This window comes from Saimiri boliviensis, chromosome 2 (genome assembly GCF_048565385.1).
Source record: "Saimiri boliviensis isolate mSaiBol1 chromosome 2, mSaiBol1.pri, whole genome shotgun sequence".
Taxonomy (NCBI): domain Eukaryota; kingdom Metazoa; phylum Chordata; class Mammalia; order Primates; family Cebidae; genus Saimiri; species Saimiri boliviensis.
The window spans coordinates 45,370,609-45,392,002 of record NC_133450.1 but is presented as its reverse complement, the minus strand read 5'-3'; positions in this window follow the sequence as shown (position 1 = coordinate 45,392,002).

The following is a 21,394-nucleotide window of genomic DNA, read 5'->3' as shown; positions in this document are numbered from 1 at the left end:
TTCCTCTGATTTGCCTTCTGTTTCTTTTGAATACTGTCCAAATAATGTCCACTATATATTCTGAGGAAAGGATGAAAAATCTCTTTGCTTTGATCAGAAAAAAAGTGAAACATAATTCTTTCTGAATGTTTTGCTAAAGATCTCCTACTTTAACAATTGAAACCTTAGCCATATAATGTCTTTCTTTGAAATTGGTACGGTGTCTTTAAACAATGATTTTCAAGTTTCAGAGAGAGTTGTCGTAAATGGAAACAGTGAATTTCTCCTCTTCTCTCTCTGCCTCAAGCCTAAAATGAGTGTTAGTGTTGCCTTTTTGAGGGTCCTGGCAATCAACACAAGAAAATCATTTTTTAAAAAAGCTTAACGAAGAGAATATTTTTAAATGTATGTGCTAAATGTAGGGAAGACTGCAAGGGAAGGTGAAGCACCTGCGGCTAAATAACAGCCAGAAGATTTCACCACTCCAAGGCCCAAAGGGACAGGAGAAGATGAAATTACCCTAATCTCAGGACACCTGTAACTGAGGGAGAGTACACCCAACAGGAGCTGTGGACTTCAGTAAAGAAGGGATCCTAGAATACAAATATCTTGACCAGTCTCTCCTGCTAATATCTCCCACTGGGGTAAACCCAACCAGAAGCAAAGGGACATGGGAAACCAGTCCACACAACATATAGAAGTCAGCCTCCTGGGGTACAGAGCAGGACAAAAAAGACCTGAAGAGGAAAACAGAGAATGTCCAGCCCCCTGACGCTGGAGTTTATTGCTGCCCTACGAATGCATGTATGAGCATAGCTATACTGCATTTGAGCAACATAAAAAGGCAAAGTAAGTTTAACTAAAGCAATAGTCTGGTATAGACTTTAATGCCTTGATTACTTTTCTAATTCCTACTTTCTCTGTCCTCTATAGATACAGCACGCAAGATTATGCCTAGATCATGCAAGTGGCTCAGATATTGTTTGACTTCATTCATTTAACGATTAATGTCAAGAGGCACAAGTGAACTAAATCTTTAGGAGACTCATCTTTTTAATCTTTTTCTAGAAATTGTTGTTTGTTTACTGGTTCCCCCTAAAGTGTACTTATAGAAGAAACTAACCATGTTTGTTAATTAAGCATGTTCAGCAATATAAAGAGGAAAGTTTTCCTCTGAATTTATATCATGGTTACAGCTTATGGGCAGCCATTTTCAATGACAGAAATGTTGCAGAACCCTTAATATTATTATTATTATTACTATTATTATTATTATTATTACTCAAAACTAGGAAAGTTATTCTTCATGTTTGCTTCCATTTAAAGAACTGGTTCTTAACTGCTGAGCAGGTAGGGAAGGATTCAGGGACATCCACAGAATGAACTGCACACAGTTACCAGCAGCACCCAAAGAATTCCTAGGGCATACACTGAAATTTCAAAATTGAACAACAGAGCCTCAGTAGCTATTCAGCTTATCTCCTTTGATTTATGAGATTAATGAAGAAATTATTCATCAAATGCCCCTGTGAGCATAATATTAAACCCTTTACATTCCTCCTCACATTTATTCTTCTTAAGATGCCCCATTTTAGAGATGAGGACACCACAGTTCAGGAAAATTGAATAATTTGCTTATCACCCTAAAGGAAAAAGAACAAAGATTTTTAACCCATATTTTACTGACTTCGAAGGCATTTTCCACTAAATCGCACAGCGAGAATATCAATTTTGGTCATTTACTTTTTATTAAAGACAATATAATATTGGAAAGTAGCTTCTTTATCATAAAAAAATTACACAATCCATCTTGAATAGGTTAAATAGAACTCTAGAGGTCATATTGTCAATTTAAGGCATTATACCAAATGCTGATCCCGCATGTGTATGCCACTGAACCGAAACAACCGCTGGGTAGTTAATTCTAAATCACCAGCACTCAGAGACTATCCACCTTCTCCTGCACCTCTTGCTCACTGCTATGCTGGTACAGGTTTATGTACAGAAAGTTCGATCAAAATTTGACTCTATCTTATCAATTTGCCGTATGTGCCCCATCTGTACCACATTTTAGCTATTCTGTCCAACTCTTCGATTTCTGTTGAAAGAACCACGACATTCACAGAAAGTTGACATGAACTGTTTCTCCAAACCAGGCGTCCCCAAACTACGGACTACGGCATGCGGCCCCCTGAGGCCATTTATCCGGCCCCCCGCCGCACTTCAGGAAGGGGCACCTCTTTCATTGGTGGTCAGTGAGAGGAGCACAGTATGTGGCGGCCCTCCAACGGTCTGAGGGACAGTGAACTGGCCCCCTGTGTAAAAAGTTTAGGGACGCCTTCTCCAAACCATGTAGTGCTGTCCATTTAGAGGTCGGTCAAATGTGAGATGTGTGGGCCAATGAGAAATGTGCCTAAAATGCTGCAGGTAGATGTCTGTGCTCCCCTCAGGATAACTTCCTTTACTCCTTAACTGGACTACCACTGAGACGTGAACATCACAACACAAGGACAATGAGAGTAGCACAGAGCAATGTCAAAGAGTATCAGTCTGAGACTCCAGGTGCTTCACCAAGGCTGCTGACTGCCTTTCCCAAAAAGAACCATGACATTCACAGAAAGTTGACATGAACTGTTTCTCCCAACCATAGTAAACCATAAATGTGGTGCTGCCCATTTAGAGGTCGGTCAAATGCAAGATGGGTGGGCCAATGGGGAATGTGCCCAAAATGCTGCAGGTAGATGTCTGTGCTCCCCTCAGGATAACTTCCTTTAATCCTTAACTGGACTATCACTGAGACATGCACATCACAATGCAAGGACAATGAGAGTAGCATAGAGCACTGTCAAAGAGTATCAATCTGAGACTCCAGGTGCTTCACCAAGGCTGCCTACTGCCTTTCCCAAGAAACTACTTGCAAACATCAGAACTCTAGCATGGCATCGTGGCACATGCCTATAGTCACAGCTACTTGGGAGGCTGAGATGGGGCGGGGGTGGGGGTGGGATCCCTTGAGACCAGGAGTTCAAGGTAAGCCTTAGCAACATAACAAGTACTGTTTCTTTAAAAAAAAAAAAAAAATCAGAATTCTGTAAATCTCACTGATTACCCAAGACAAGAAATGACTCATGTAAACTAATGACAAAGCCCTTTGCAAATATTAGACTCTGAAATGTAGATTGTATTTATTTTAGAAGTAGCAAAGAAAAATCAACACAAAATAAAGTTGTTAGAACAGGTAGAAATCAGTGCTTTTTCCATGAAACTGACAAAAAAATACAGTTCAACTAAGCCAATCATACTTCACATAAGTTAAGGAACTCTCAGAAGAAAGATGTAGGCAAATCTGCAGTTTGAACTTCTGCCCTCCTACCTCCAAATAAAAGAGATCAAGAATCAGTGGCCATTCATGTCTCAGTGGACTGAAAAGATTTGTTTAGTGTCTCTGGGTTTAATATATTTACCTTGCCTCACCTTGACCCAGTTTCCTCATTCTTTTCTTGTAGTTTAAAATAGATCAAGCCACATCTGAAGTGTTTTGTTAAGTTCTAAGAATTCTATATTAAGAGAAATACAAGCCAACTGGAAACTGTTCAAAATTTACAACAAAGAAAGAAATCAAAATTGTAGCATAGATAGATAAATAGATAGCATATATATATATATATATATATATATATATATATATATATATATCATGGTTGGGATAACTTACAAATATTTAATATGGAAAAAAACTACTCAGTGGAAATGTTGTATCTGGTTCAAAATATGTAAAGGAGAAATGTGAACTGTTTCAGATTCCCAAAGGTGTAAAAACCACACAGATGTTTCCTGAACGTAAAGAATAATTGCTTTTCAATTCACAGCTGCCAGGAGTTTGAATGGATAGTATGGGAGCAACAAGAACCCTGCTGCAAGAAGCTGTTGTGAAAATACTGGCAATTCCCTTGATGTGATGCTGCTGAGAAAATCAAGCATCCCATGGGAAGATGGTCTAGACTGTCTTTTAGAACTTCTGAAAGTCATGCTGTTTTCTTTTTAGTTTGGTGTCTTTCTGTTGGAGAGAAGCTCTGAGGATGAGTGTTTTGTTTTGTTTTATGAGACAGAAATAAAGAAAAAAACCACATGATTGGCAAATTATAGGCACCCAATAAATAATTGTCAGATGATTGAAACTTTAAATAAGTACAAAGAACTAGCAGAAATCCGTGTAATGAGAGGTCATCTTATATGCCGGACCCCAAGCAAAGGAGTAAGAGCTCTGTTTCCCTTCATTCATCACAAATGGTTGTCCTTCGAAGACAGAGTTTCTCATCCAGGGATTTACTTAAGAACAACCTTGACATCCTGACAATTCCAGGAGAAAGCCCTGTGAGTCAGCTGATTCTCACAAATCACTTTTCAGTACCTGTTAAATATAAGATACCATTTGCATTGAGAAATAAACAGAGGAACAAGACATAATCCTTGCCCTCAAGAAACTTACCATCCATTTTGGTAAATGAACACTCACTCAGGGGAAAGACTGTTAAAAATCTGAATTAAAATGTGCAAGAATTTTATCAGTTGAAAAATCATTACAGATATTTCTTGCAAATCAGAAAAGAAAGAGTTTCACAAAGTTTAAGACATTTAGCCAACTTGTTAAAAGACCAAGTTAGTCTAGTTAGTGCATCCTGTAGAAGGGACAAGGGATGTGCTACACAAGGTGATCCCACTGCCTGCAAGAAAAAAATCATAACATTTAGTATTATATTTATCTCAAACTTTCCAAATTTCTGTTTTTGTTTGTTACACACACTATCATAATCTATGAGCATGTAAATATGCATATATTGGAGGAGTAACATATAACATATTTTACTGATAATAGTACACAGTCAAACACTTTGGGGATCACTGTACTATAGGGTGAGGGTCCTCAGCTGAGGCAGTTACAGGCGTTGGGCTACATTGAATAAAGGGAGAAAAAGGGCATTTCAAGCAGAGAAAATAATCTGATACAATTCATACAGGAGACAATGCCAACAGATCTTAAAGGATAGAGAATAAACTTATTTGGTGACCCAAAGACATAGAGGATGTGGTAGCAGAGAGTAAAGCAGAAAAGTTTCATTGGGTTCATAATATGGCAGCTTGACTAAGCAGAGGGTACCTCTATTTAGATTTGCTGCTTTTTCCTTTTTCTTATGAATAAAATTAAAAAGCATGAAGCATTTTATTTATGAAATAATAAAATCAGAGATACATTTTGAGATAATCTGGTAAAAGAATGTAGGACAGCAGGAGAGAAAATGGCTATAGAAGATTATGGAAAAATTCAGTTAAACACTAGAACAATGATTATGCAAAAGATGTTACAGATGAACTTGTGAATGTTTATGTGTATTTTTGAAATCTTCTGTTTTATTGTTCAGATGTTCAAAAATGAGTCCAAAGGGAAGACTATTCATCCATGAGAGTTCTATTGACAGTGTCTTCCCCTTATGTGGTTTAAGACAGTATTATCCCTTTTCCCAAAAGTCTTCATCATTTCATACATGTCCAAGAAAGCAAAGTTTTTATGTAAGGGATATCATTTCAATACACAAAAATAGATGCCGAAGAAGGGCAAAAAAAATAAAAAACGTTTATTTTTCATAACTATGATTAACTTCTATTTATAAGCTATATTCTACCAGATATCAGAAACCAAAGCTCAGTCAATTCCATTTTCCTACCTTTTCCTGAGATTACATCCAATTTCTACGCAATTTACGTAGTTCCAAGGCATCACCGGGAAAACAAATGTAAACTGGACCTTGAGATCATTATGTGTCTACACAAGCATCTGCCAAATATTTTCATTCACATCTAAATTTCAATCTGCCTACACAGTTTATGGCCGTGTTCTACACAGTATATGTCCTAACTATATCCATGCTCGCTCAAGCTTCTAAAAAATACTATATTTGTTATACTTTAAGTTCTGGGGTACATGTGTGTATTATTTTTGGTGGAATATGACATCGTTCCATATCACAATTGTTTTTATGTGATGGATTTTTTAAAAAGAAAATCACTAAGTTAAATTTTTTTTTACATACCTGTACTACATTTGTTATATTTTCTCCCTGTACCCTTCACATTGTCTTCCCTCTATCCACGCCTGTCTTTGTGTCCACTGTTTGTAAGGATGCCAGTCATTATTGGCTTAGGGCCCATCCTAGTGACTTCATTTTAATTGTATCACCACTATAAAGATTCTATTTCCAAATAAGTTTGCATTCTGAGGTACTCACGGCTAGGACTTCCATGTCCACTACCCCAAAACACATCCTTTGTGGGGGTGGGTAAAGGGCATGGAATATAATTGAATTGATAACACTAATCCTTGGAAGAAAATGAAAGTAACACAGTCTTACAAATACCACCCATTCTCTGTGGCACCCTGATTTTCAGAAGGTACAGGAGGTTACGATAGGTGGTTTTCATGGCCTCATCAAAGAAAAAAAGTAGCAGTGAAGTCAGAGTACATAGGACACAGTAGCAAGTCATGGCAAGCCTTTCAAATCTCATGGAGCCAGTGGCAGACACAGATACCCTTCGGAGGAGGTCCTCAGACAGTTGAAGGGTTCAGGTGAAGGAGGCTGAGGCAGGAGAATTGCCTGAACTCAGGAGGCGGAGGTTGCGGTGAGCCAAGATTGCTCCATTGCACTCCAGCCTGGGTAACAAGAGCGAAACTCTCTCTCAAAAAAAAGAAAAAAAAAAAAGAATTCAGGTGAGCCTAGATACTGCCCCCAAGAAAACTTCACCATCAGTGCAGACAAAACCAGCAGTTGACAGAACAGACCAATTCAGAGACCTCAGACAGCTCCCCAGCACTCACATGGGCCTGTTTGGTGAGCTCTCCAGCTCTGCTCTCCATCTACAGTCTCAGGATCCCCACAATAGCTTTTCACCTAGAAATTAATACTTGCACTTGCATTTGTTTTTAGTTTAAATATTATGAAGGAGATTCCATTTTACTAATATTTCATATTCTCACTGACTGGCACCCTCAGTGAGACTGTATGCTGGATTATAAGCAAAGTATCCTGAGCCAAGGATTGAGGTTCCAAATGCAGAGCTGTTCGGTGCAGCTACTCGCTCATTCATTCCCTTTTCACTTCTTATTACATTACCAAGTGTTAACTAAACCACCCTTTACAAAATGGATACATGTTTTGAAAATATTGTTGCAAAGAGACTGAAGCTAGCAGATAATATTTAAAAGGTAAGCACAGAAAGCAATAAGAAAATGAAAGAGTTGAATGGGCCTATAATCCCAGTGCTTTGGAAGGTCAAGGCAGAGGATCACTGGAGGCCAAGAGTTAAAGGCTGCAGTGAGCTATGATCATGCCACTGCACTCCAGCTTGTCTGAATTTTTAAAAAAGAAAAGAAGATGGAAGAGTTGACATGCCTCTTACTACTATCACAAGTCCATCGTCAGCCATTTTATGAGGGAAAAACAAAAATAATGTAATCAGATCTCATAAAAGTGAGTCAAAAGTGATTCAAATATCAAGATGACTATTTAAAATAATCACTCTTTTAAACCATATTTTCTGGGCCAGGTATGTTGGTTCACACCTGTAATCCCAACACTTTTGGAGGCTGAGGCAGGAGGATCACTTGAAGCCAAGAGCTTGAGACCAGTCTGGACAACAGAGAGAGAACACATGTCTCCAAAATGGGGAAATTCACTGAGCATGGTGGTACGTACCTATAGTCCCAGCTACCCTTGAACCCAGGAGTTCACAGCTAAAATGAGCTATGATCATGCCACCGCACTCCAGCTTGGGTAACAGAGCAAGACCCTGTCTCAAGAGAAAATTAATAAAAAAATTTGAAAGCATATTTTTATAGACATTCACTAATATACCATGTGTCTGGACTCAATTTTTTTTCTAATAGCAATGCCAAATGAAAAAGCTTGAGTAACACTGAATTAAGAATTGAAAAGTTAAGCAGGGCGCGGTGGCTCAAGCCTGTAATCCCAGCACTTTGGGAGGCCGAGGCGGGTGGATCACGAGGTCAAGAGATCGAGACCATCCCGGTCAACATGGTGAAACCCCGTCTCTACTAAAAATACAAACAATTAGCTGGGCATGGTGGCGTGTGCCTGTAATCCCAGCTACTCAGGAGGCTGAGGCAGGAGAATTGCCTGAACCCAGGAGGCGGAGGTTGTGGTGAGCCGAGATCGCGCCATTGCACTCCAGCCTGGGTAACAAGAGCGAAACTCCGTCTCAAAAAAAAAAAAAAAAAAAAGAATTGAAAAGTTATTGCTCGTCTCTGTTTTGCTTCCTGCAAAGGCCATGATCTCTGTTTCTGTTCAGCTCTTCGTGGGTTCCCTGCCTCTGTGCCCTCCACAGCACAGTAGTAAACGGCAGCATCTGCCTCCTGCACCTGGAGGATGAGCAGTGATGAAGAAAACCGTTCATAGGTCATGTTGTATCGTCCCTGCTGAGAAGGCCTTGAGCCCTTAACAAGGAGTCTTGGTGCACGTCCCGGGAAGTGAAGGTACCAGAAGAAATCATAAGCATTGGACACAGAGTGATTACAGAAGATTTCCGCCACCGCTCCCTCCGAAGACGCCACTGTGGAAGGCTGAGACACTTGGTCCTTGCTTTCTGCAACTGCATTAAACAAAGAGGACTGTCACTTGAATGCTGCTATTTGACTTGTTGATTGATCGTTAGGTATAGTGACTATTAGACCTGCCTTCTCTGTTTTTCAGTTAAAAATTAGTCCAAATTTTAAAACAGTTTCATATACTTTTACCAAATGATGATGAAGCCTACTCACCCTTCCAGAGAGAGTTGAGGAGAAGCCCCAGCCACACTGCCCCCAGAGTGCTTTGCAAAGCCATGGCCAAATGCAGCTGGTCTCACCGGAAAGCTTATTTAAGACTACCTGTTTTGCATTTTTTATTCTGTGTCAGTGACATCATCAGCCAGAATCTATAACCTTTAGAAGGATTGCTACAGTTGTGAGGCTGCTTAGTAATGACTTCACTGTGCTTTGTTCTGAGAAATTAATCTTAAAAGGAATGCACCCTTTATAAGGTCACTGTGGTTGTAAAAATTTAGTATTCAAGGAGCTTCCTTTCTTCTCTAAGGGTATTAGGAATCACATAATTAATCGGGCACTGCTTTATCATTCAAATTAAAGTGATATATTCACACAAAAAGTAGGCTAAATCCCATCACATATGACATGATGACCTGCTAATGTGTTTAAACAAGGAGCATGAAATATTAGTAACCGTGGTAGATAAGAAATGAATTTTTTAAGGTACAAAAGTTACTGTGTAAAAATACTGATCAAAATTTGACTCCTGGCATTCAAGGTGATCTTTGGAACAAATATGGGGAAAAAAATGTCAGTTGTACTTTTTCCGTAAACAAAAGAAACAAAAACACATTTGGAGACAATCTCTTTTGGTATGGTACCTATCCTCATTTTGCAGCCTGACACTGCTATTGTTATTAATATAGGGCTTACTACAAAGTTCTCCCTTCAGCTTTTATTATATTGCATAGGTTTCCTTGGGCTTTTACTTGAAAAAGGAGAGGAAACAGTTTGTAGCAATTCAGTGCTTACACAGTAGAGTTCTTATGTAACCTCCACCACCTAGTGGACTACATGAGAACTAATGAAAAATAATTTTCCCTATGCACCCTCCTTAAGACAAGTGTTCACAGCTTCTCATATCTTTTAAGAGATTTCATGTCCTTTGCTTTTGTTAAAGTTCCTCATCCTTAAGCCGGGCGCGGTGGCTCAAGCCTGTAATCCCAGCACTTTGGGAGGCCGAGGCGGGTGGATCACGAGGTCAAGAGATCAAGACTGTCCTGGTCAATGTGGTGAAACCCCGTCTCTACTAAAAATACAAAAAAAAGTAGCTGGGCATGTTGGCACGTGCCTGTAATCCGAGCTACTCAGGAGGCTGAGGCAGGATAATTGCCTGAACCCAGGAGGCGGAGGTTGCGGTGAGCCGAGATCGCGCCATTGCACTCCAGCCTGGGTAACAAGAGCGAAACTCCGTCTCAAAAAAAAAAAAAAAAAAAGTTCCTCATCCTTATCCAATGTCCTTAGGAATATGAAGGCTATCCAGAGGAAATAACTGCCTTTTGGGAAAGCCTTCTGATTACTAAAAGATGTTTTTCATTCAGGTGAGTGGCTATTCATCACATACTTCCATGGAGCAACATACGTCTCTTCCCGTCTTCAGATGGTTGCTTTATGGATCCCCTTTCCTCTCTTTAATAGTCTCCTAGGTCAGAGGAAATCTATTTCTTTTCCAATCTTTTCTCTTTTCTTAATGAGAGAGTCCTTAATAATGATAAGATGGGGCCGGGCGCGGTGGCTCAAGCCTGTAATCCCAGCACTTTGGGAGGCCGAGGCGGGTGGATCACGAGGTCGAGAGATCGAGACCATCCTGGTCAACAAGGCGAAACCCCGTCTCTACTAAAAATACAAAAAAGTTAGCTGGGCATGGTGGTGCGTGCCTGTAATCCCAGCTACTTAGGAGGCTGAGGCAGGAGAATTGCCTGAGCCCAGGAGGCGGAGGTTGCAGTGAGCCGAGATCGCGCCATTGCACTCCAGCCTGGGTAACAAGAGCGAAACTCCGTCTCAAAAAAAAAAAAAAAAAAAAAAAAAAAAGATAAGATGGGCTGGGGGCGGTGGCTCATGCATGTAATCTCAACACTTTGGGAGGCCAAGATGGGTGGATCGCCTGAGGTCAGGAGTTTGAGACCAGCCTGGCCAACATGGCAAAACCCTGTCTCTACTAAAAATACAAAAATTAGCCGGGCATGGTGGCAGGTGCCTGTAATTCCAGCTACTCAGGAGGCTGAGGCAGGAGAACCGCTTGAACCTAGGGGGTTGGAGGTTGCAGTGAGCCAAGATCAAGCCACTTCACTCCAGCCTGGGCAACAGAACAAGACTCTGTCAAAAATAAAATAAAATAAAATAAAATAGTAAGATGATTGTTCAGGTCCAACAGAAACCTTTTATTTCTATATATGACCTCAAAATCTTCCAATTAAAATACAGAATTCCAGTATGGCTCTACAATGAGGATAGAACAATCCAAGGGAAGTGGTCACAGAGATATTTAGTGGAAGGACTCAAATAGCTACTATGATTAATTTGAGCTCTGAAATTTCTGACAACCAAAACACAGAGGGGAACACAAAAGTGATACAATTTTACAAGTAAGCTGACTAAGCCTTCAAGTAGCTTCTTACTGAAGCCAAGTAGTATGGAGCTGTAGATAACTTAAGACTCTTTTTAGATACTGGTTATGTACTTTTGATTCAAAGTAACTGCTGCACAGTATTTCAGCATGCACCACACTTACTTACGCAATCCCCTAGTGATGGAATTATAGGCTACCTCTAACTCCTGCAAACACAGCAGTTAACGTAATTTTTACATTTCACCTATTTACTATGTGAGAATTTATTTGGCGTATGTACACAGCAAGTACCGTTCAGGCATAGTACATATACATACTCGATTTCACTAAGGTAATGACATATAGCCACTTATACTTCCACCAGCAGTGCATGAGCATTCCAGTCTTTCCATAACCTCAACAGCACTTAGTATTATAAAACTATCTACTTTTATCAATCTACTGAGTATGGAATCTCAACTTGTATTACTCTAATTATTAGTCAAACTGGGCCATTTGTATTTCCCTTTCCCATGTTGTCTGTACAAATGATTTCCCACTTTGAAATCAGACCTCTAGTTTTTCTCATAGAATATGAAGAGATAGAAATTGTAATAAAAGAACCAAAGAAAAGAATCAATAAATTTAAAAGGATTAAAACAATACAATTTTCTCCTACAATAATGAAATTAAATTAAAAATTAAAAAGGAAATTTGGGGAATTTTCAATTATGTGAAAATTAAATAACACATTCCTAAGTAATGAATCAAAGAAGAAATTCATGAGGGAAACATGAAAATAACTTGAGATTAAAGGAAACAAAAACAGACTTAAAAAATCCATAACAATACTTATCGGATGCAGCTAAAGCAGTTCTTAAAGGGAAATTTATAAATACCAAATTATAAAAAGAAAAAGATATTAAATGAATAATCTAACTGTGCTGGGCACGGTGGCTCAAGCCTGTAATCCCAGCACTTTGGGAGGCCGAGGCGGGTGGATCACGAGGTCAAGAGATCAAGACCATCCTGGTCAACATGGTGAAACCCCGTCTCTACTAAAAATACAAAAAATTAGCTGGGCATGGTGGCGTGTGCTTGTAATCCCAGCTACTCAGGAGGCTGAGGCAGGGGAATTGCCTGAACCCAGGAGGTGGAGGTTGCGGTGAGCCGAGATGGCGCCATAACTGGGTAACAAGAGCGAAACTCCGTCACAAAAAAAATCATCATCATCATCATCATCATCTAACTGTTTATCTTAAACTAGAAATAAAGGAACTGTTTATCTTAAATTGTAAATAAATGAATAAACAAACTAAATCTAAAGCAAGAAGAAGGAAATAATAAAGACTAGAGTGGAAATAAATGAAATAGAGAATATAAAAGCAATAGAGATAAACAAATTAAACCAAAAACTTCTTTGAAAAGATCAAGAAAATTGACAAACTTTTTGCAATGCTAAACTGACCAAGAAAAAAAAAGGGAAAATACTGAAATGGCTAAAATCAGGAATACAAACATTACTACCAAATTTACAGAAATAAAAATGATTATAAGGGAATGCTATGAACAACATATGCCAACAAATTAGATAACTTAGATGAGAAAGACAAATGCCTAGAGAGATGCAAAGTATCAAAACTGACTCAAGAAGAAATAGAAATCTAAGCACATCTATAACAAGAGATCAAATAAGTAAACAAAAAATATTCCACAAAGTCAAGTCCAGATCCAGGAGGCTTCACTGATGAATTATATCAAATGTTTAAAGAATTAGCCTGGGTAAGAAGAGCGAAACTCCATCTCAAAAAAAAAAAAAAAGAATTAGCCCCAATCCTTCACAAACTCTTCTAAAAAATGAAAGCAGAGACAATACTTTCCATTTTGCAATTATGAGGAAACAATGCTTAAAATTTTCATGATATTGTTTAAGCCTAATTTGCCTAATACTTCCAAGACTACATCTTTTTATTCTTCTTTCTTGACTTTTCTCTCTTTTTATAAGAATTCCCTAGGGTTCCATTTTCAGACCTTTACTTTCTGCCCTTTCTCAATCAGTCCTACCTGTATCTTTGGTAGTCATTTTAAAGACAAACTTTAGAAAAGTAGGTGAGCCATTTATTTTTAAATAAATATCTAACCTGACATGGTTTTGCCTATAGTCATGCAGGTGTGCACTGTCCAACCCTAGGAGAACTATTCACATTACAAACTCATAGATTTTGATTTCTGTTACAATGTGTAGGCAAATGGCAGTAAAGCAACTTTATCTTATAAAAATCAGTAAATGCAAACATGCTACAACTAACTGTAATTCACATAAAATGCTATAATGACCCTAACTCTGACATCCCTAGTGAGTTAGGACTGCGAAGGAAACTGATGAACTCCTAAGATAAATTTAGTTTTCTTTACTCAAGAGATCCTATTATTAAGTCAAAATTTAACTTCTTTTCACAAAAATCGCCTTTCTTTCTGACTTTCACTTTCAGTATTTGTTTCTAACATTCAGTTTCCACACATTAATAAGTGTGGAACCCAATTGCAAGACGTAAAATTACATAACCTGCCTCTCTGACTTCCAATTTCAGTATTTGTTTCTAACATTCACCTGGAGTTGAAATCAGCTAGCTCACTCCACCCTCTAATCTATTCTATACAGTGGAGTAAGATTAATCAGCCTCTGAGATATAACAAGTGTCACATATAAGGGAGTTGGTGATGTTTGCTGACTGCCAATATGATGTAGTGCCACCAGGTGTGCAAAGGTAGTTTAGTATAGCCTCTGGAGCTAATCTGGTTGCTCTAATGGTAAGGCATTTCTACTTTTGCTCCAGGAATCTGCTCTAAAGCAACAGGTACAAACTCTACCAAGATCTTCTAATCTTCTGTCATTTCATGTTTAGTGTTTCTGAAATCAAAGCAGTAATTCTGAATTCTTTTTTCATCTTTCTTCCAGAATTCACCTCTAAATGTTAAAACGTTTCCTCCTGAGTATGACCAGACTGTATGAGCCTCTGCCTCCTGATATTCTCTGTGTGCATAGCTTGGATCATTGACCACATTAATTCATTTACATGTTAATCACTTCAAAACCACAACAGTTTTAATAAGGTCCTCTGGGGATCCCAGCTCCCTTTGTTAACTACTCTTCTTACCACAGAGAAGCATTTAGAGACCAAAGAGTAATCAGTGAGCATGAGAGTTCTAATGAATCACCAGAGGCATCCCTTGGTCTTATCTATTATAATGGCATGAGCCAGAGAAACACAGGAGATTAATTAAAAAGTTGAATTTTCCTCTAGGTCTTCTTAAGAGTCAGTCTCTATTGACCTGTAACTTCTCAAAAGTAACCAAACACTAGTCTTCTTGCGTCCCAGAACTTGTGTGTGTTTGATTACACGCAACCTCTTGAGTGCCATTTGACCCAGCAGAGCAGAAGCAAATTAGTACCCTGTAATCTTATTCCTCTCTGCACAGCTTCCTTCATCATTAAGAGAAAACACAGTGTGCAAAGAAGACTTTTAACCTAGATTATAGTCACCTTCTTCACCAGGGCCCTGAGCGTGGAAGTTAGTCCATACAATTCACTTACTATTTTCCTTTCCAACTAAACTGGTCTGCTGTCTTAGGGCCTACTGGAGATGCAGTTCAAGATAATAAATTATTATCCAAGAAATCTGAATTCGAAAGAAGTTGTAGAGTTGACCTTTACCAGAGAGGAAGCCAACAGTCCAGAAGGTTACACAACTTATCTAAGATCATAAAGTTTGTGATTAAACAAGATTTACAGCTTGTTTAATCCTAGTCTCCTAGTAGAAAGTTCTTCCAAGAGAAATTACAAGTCTCTGTCACCTGAAGACAAGCCTGGAAAAAAGTTAATGGATTGCTTCAATTAAATTGCAGTTAGAAAAATAGGATGCCCTATTACTTTTTCCTCTGAAATTTTGAAATCTATCTAATAATTTCCCTTTCCTCTCCATTCTCATTGCCCTGTTTGTATTAACTCATGCTCCTGATGCTACCATACCCTCCTTGCTTTAGCATCCATAATTCAGTGATTACTATTTCTAGTTCATCCTTCACACCACAGCTAAATAATCTTTCTAAAAGGAGATAATGTCACAATCAATTTAATAAATATAAACTATATAATCTTAACAATGATTTTTTGCCCCATTTATCCATTTAATAACTCCAAAATACTTGGTTTAAATTTCCTACTTCATTGATTTATACTCTCCTTTTTATCACATATTAGATTGTTAGGCATAGTGGCATTTATTTCTGTGCTGTTGTCATTGCTCTTCCATGCATCTTTTAGTTAGTTGCCTATGCTTTACCTTGTTTTGACAACTATGTGCTTATAAATTGGAAAAACAAACTGTGATATAGCCATGCAAGAGAATACTACTCAGGAATGAAGATGAGTGAACTATTGATAAAAGAAATTACATAAAAGAATCTCAAAATGATTATACTGAGTGGGGAAAAAAAAAACAAAAAGAGTATATATTGTCCATTTACACAAAATTCTGGCAATTCTGGAAAATTTAAACTAATTTATAGTTATTCAAAGTGCATTCATGGTTGTTGGGAAAGGAAGACAGGGCAAAAAGGGAAAAGGGGGATCACAAGAGGGCACAGGAAAACTTTTACGATTGATGGTTTTGTTAATGAATTTGGTTGTGGTGATGGTTGTCATGCACATTGCTCACATAAAGAGACCAGCAGACAAGCTTTCTGTCGGCAAAAAGGCCATTTATTTCACACTTGGGTGCAAGTAGGCCAAGTCTGAGAAAGGAGTTAGACAAAGGGGGTAGGAGAGGGGATTGGTTATATAGGTTGGAGCAAACAGTCAGCTAAAGATGATTCTCTATCTTGGGGAAGGGAAGGGCATCACGGGATGCATGATCACAAGGGTAGAGGAAAACAGGCATGATCATAAGGGTGGGGAATATCAGTTGCAGTCAGAAGGGAGGGTGTGATAGATTCCATAATTACAGGGGTGGGGGTCTTGAGAAACCCAGTGTCCAGGGGAAGTTTTTGCAAGGCTGAACAGAAACAATGGGTACAAGTTTGCAGAGCAATTAGTCGAGGCAGGAATAAGTTGTTTTACTTCTTTCTGTGGCCACCTGATCATTAGTGGTTACTTTAGACTTTCTGGCTCCTGGGGACTTTCCAGAGGTGTACATGTGGGTCGCCAAGGCTAAGGCCTGGACTTGGAGGCCTAACCATGGTGTCATGGGTATATACATATGTAAGTATTTATCAAACTGTGTACTTAAACTATGTTCAATGTATTGTGTGACAGCTATACCCTAAAAAGGCTATTATGGGAGGAGAAAAAGGTTTTCTGAAATAACCATTATAAGGGTCACTGGTGACCTTCAAGGGAACAGGTTCCATAAAATAGTAAGTGTGAAAACCCAATTGCAAGACATAAAATTATGTAATTATTACATAAAAGTATTTTGTATAATTTCAGTTTTCTTCAATTTATTAAGACTTGTTTTATGGCCTACCATATGGTCTATCTTGGAGAATATTCCATGTGCTGATGAATAGAATGTATATTCTCCACTTGTTGGGTAGAATATTCTGTAAATACCTGTCAAGCTCATTTGTTCTAAGATATAGTTTAAATTCATTGTTTCTTTGTTGACTTTCTGTCTTGATGACCTGTCTCGTGCTGTCAGTGAAAAATTAAAGTCCCTTGCTATTATTGTATTGCTGTCTGTCTCATCTCTTAGGTCTTGTGATAATTGTTTTATAAATTTGGGAGCTCTAGCATTAGGTGCATATATATGTAGGATTGTGATATTTTCCTGTTGGACAATACTTTCATCATTATATATTGTCCCTCTTTGTCTTTTTTTAACTGTGGTCACTTTAAAGTTTGTTTTGTCTGATACAAGAACAGCTACTTCTGCTTGCTTTTGGCATCCATTTGCATAGAATGTCTTTTTCCATCCCTTTACCTTAAGTTTATGTGAGTCCTTTTGTGTCAGATGAGTCTCTGGAGACAGCAGATACTTGGTTGGTGAATTTTTATCCATTCTACCATTCTGTATATTATAAGTGGAGCACTTAGGTCATTTACATTCAACGTTAGTATTAAGATACAAGGTACTATTCTATTCATCGTCCTATTTGTTGCATGAATACCTTTGTTTTTTAATTGTGTTTTGTTTTATAGGTCCTGTGAAATTTATGCTTTGAGGAGGTTCTATTTTGGTGTATTTTGAGGATTTGTTTCAAAATTTAGAGGTCCTTTTAGCAGTTCTTGCAGTGCTGGCTTGGTAGTGGTGAATTCTCTCAGCATTTATTGGTCTGTAAAAGACTGTATCTTTATTTGTGAAGCTTAGATTCACTGGATACAAAATCCTTCACCAATATTTGTTTTGTTTAAGGATCCTGAAGATAGGGCCCCAATCCCTTCTAGCTTGCTGGGTTTCTGCTGAGCAATCTGTTATTAATCTGATAGGTTTTCCTTTATAGGTTACCTGGTGCATTTGCCTCACAACGCTTAAGATTCTTTACTTCATCTTGTCTTTACATAATCTGATGACTATGCATCTGAGTGATGATCTCTTTGCAATTAATTTCCCAGGTGTTCTTTGAGCTTCTTGTGTTTGGATGTCTAGATCTCTAGCAAGGCTGAAGAAGTTTTTCTCAATTATTCATTCAAATATGTTTTCCAAACTTTTGATTTTTCTTCTTCCTCATGAACACCAATTATTCTTAGGTTTGGTCATTTAACATAATCCCAGACTTCTTAGAGGCTTTATTCATTTTTTTATTCTTTTTTATTTGTCTTTGGTGGATTGTGTGAAATTGAAAGCCTTGTCTTTGAGCTCCAAAGCTTTTTCCTCTGCCTGTTCAACTCTATTGCTGAGACTCTTCAGTACATTTTGCATTTCTCTAAGTGTGCCTTTTCATTTCCAGAAGCTGTGGTTGTTCTTTAATTATGCTATCTATTTCGCTGAATATTTTTTCTTTCATATCTTTTATCTTTTTTTAAATTTCATTAAGTTGGGCTTCACCTTTCTCTGGTGCCTCCTTGACTAGCTTAATAATCAACCTTCTGAATTATTTTTCTGGCAATTCAGTGATTTCTTCTAGGTTTGGATCCACTGCAAGTGACCCAGTGTGATCTTTTGGGGGTGTTAAAGAACCTTGTTTTGTCGTATTACCAGAATTGTTTCTCTGGTTCCTTCTTATTTAGGTAGACTACATCAGAGGGAAGATCTGGGGCTCAAGGGCTGATGTTCTGATTTATTGGTCCCATGATGTGCTTCCTTGATATGGTACTCGCTCCATTCCCCTGGGGTTGTGGCTTCCTGAGAACCAAACTGTAGTGATTGTTATTTCTCTTCTGGATCTAGCCACCCAGTGGAGCTACTGCGCTCTGAGATGGTACTAGGGGGTGTCTACAGAGTCTGGTGATGTGAACCATCTTCAGGAGTCTCAGCCGTGGATAGCAGCACCTGCTCCAGTGGAGTTGGCAGGGGGTGAAATGGACTCTGTGAAGGTCCTTAGTTACGGTTTTGCTCATGGTACTAGTCTTATATTGGTTGGCCTCCAGCCAGGAGGTGGTGTTTTCAAGAGAGCATCAGCTAAGGTAGTAAAGGGAGGACCAGGCAGTGGGCAGGGTCCTAGAGCTCCTAAGAGAATATGTTCTTTGTCTTCAGTTACCAGGGCATGTAGAGAAAGAACATCAGGTGGGGGCAGGGTTAGGCATGTCTGAACTCAGACTGTCCTCGGGTGGGGCTTGCTGAGGCTTCTGAGATGGGATCGTGGTTCTGCGGCCAATGAAGTTATGTTCCCAGGGGAATTATGACTGCCTCTGCTAAGTCATACAGGTCACCAGAGAAGTGGGGAAAAGACAGCAACTACTGGCCTCACCCAGCTCTCACAAAGCCCTAAAGGCTGGTCTCACTCCCAGCCTTTTGGTGCCTAGCCCCCAAAACAGCACCAAGTGCTTTTGGTGCCCCCATAACAGCAACAGATTTATTTCCAGGCAGTGGGTGAGCAGAGCTGAGAACTTACCCCAAGCTACCAGCCCCTCCTGGTTGAGAAAGCAAACAGGGTTTTCAGGTTTTGCACCTTCCCACCTGCTTCTGCTTCTGTGCTGTGTCTGCACTCTCAGTTTCCCTCTCCTCTGAGTTCTGCCCAAGAAACTTTGAGTTCAGTCTAAATTATTGCAAAGTTCAGCTGGATGTTTCCTCCTGCCTGTAGCCTTTTCCCAGTTCCTCTGGCAGCCCTCCCAAGGACCTCTGTGGAACAAAGTTAAAAATGGCTTCCCTAGAGACTGAGATTACCCACAAGGCTCTTCCCACTGCTTCTTCTACCCCTGTATTTTGGTTGACTCTGTAAATTTGTCTCAGCTCTAGGTAAGATTAAACATACTATCCTTGCAACAACACTAACTATGAGAAAACCCAATACCTATTAAACTGTCTTTCTCCACTTCTCCTCCTCATCCCCTGGTAAACACTAGTCTACTTTCTAATTTTCTACAAATTTATCTATTCTGGATGTTCAATATAAATACAATCATACAACAGGTGGCATTTTATGTCTGGTTTCTTTAACTTAGCATAAAGCTTTTGAAGGTCAATCAGTACTTGATTTGTTTTATGGATGAATAATATTCTTTTTGTAGCTCTATCACATTTTGTTTATTCATTCACCAATGGACATTGGGTTGTTTCCATCTTTTGGCTGTTGTGAATAATGCTACTATAAACATTCTTATGTAAGAATTTATTAGAATACCTTTTCTCAATTCTTTTGGGTATATATCTGGGATTGGAATTGTTAGATCATATTATAATTCTGTATTTAAATTTTGCAAAACAGCCAAACTGTTTTCCACGATGGCTACACCGTTCTACATTCCCACCAGCAGTGTATGAGCTTTCCAGTTTCTCCACATTCTCACCAACACTTATTTTCCTTTTTTCTGAATTACAGCCATCCTAGTTGAGTGTGAAGTAGAATAATTTGCAAATCCCTGATGACTAAAAATGTTGAGTGTATTTTTATATACTTGTCGACCATTTGTACATCTTCTTTGTAAAAATGTCTATTTAAGTCCTTTGCCAATTGTTAATCAGGTTGTCTATTTGTGGTGGAGTTGTAAGAGTACTTTATTCTGGATACTAGACCCTTATCAGATAAATTATTCATAAATATTTTCTCTCATCCTTTAGAGTTTCTACTCACTTTCTTGACATATCCTTTTACACACAAATGTTATTAATCTTAAAGAAGCCCAATGTATTTACTTTACCTTGTATTGCTTGTGGTTTTGGTGTTCTTTCTAAGAATCTAGTGCCAAATCCAAGGTCATAAAGATTTACTCCTATGTTTTCTTCTAAGAGTTTTGTAGTTTAGCTTTTAATTTAGATATTTGATCTACTTTGAGTTAATTTTTTCATATGGTATGAGATAAACGTCTAACTTCATTCTTTTGCATATGAATATCCACTTGTCCCAGGACAATTTGTCAAGTAGATCATTCTTTCCTCCACTGAAATGTCTTGGCACCTGTTTTGAAAATCAATTAACTACAGGTATATGGCTTATACCTTGACACTCAATCTATTCTATTGAGTTTATTTCTTGGGCTTATTATTATTGGGTTTATTTCTGGATTCTCAATCTATTTTATTGATCTGTATGTCTATCCTTATGCCATTAGCATAATGCCTTTGTTACTATAGCTTTATAGTAAGTTGTGAAATATAAAAGTATGAGTCTTCCTATCTTATTTTTCTTTTTCAAGATTATTTTGGCCATTCTGGGTCCCTTGCAATTCCATATAAATTTTAAGATCAACTTTTCTATTTCTTTGGGGAAAAAAAGATCATTAGGATTTTGATAGAAATTGCACTGAGTCTGTCAACCATTTGGGGTAGTATTACTATTTTAATAACATTAAGTCTTCCAGTACATGAACACAGAATGTCTTTACAGTTACTGAGGTCTTCTTTAATTTCTTTCAGCAATGTTTTATAGTTTGTAGTGTACAAGTCTTATATATCCTTAATTAAATAATTAAATATACTTCTAAGTATTTTATATGCAATGTAAATGAAATTGTTTTCTTATTTCATTGTAGTGTTTTATATAAATCCTCTGTTGCTTTTTAAATAATATTTCTTTTTAAATTAAGTGATTTTTCCCATGGTTATTTTTAGGAA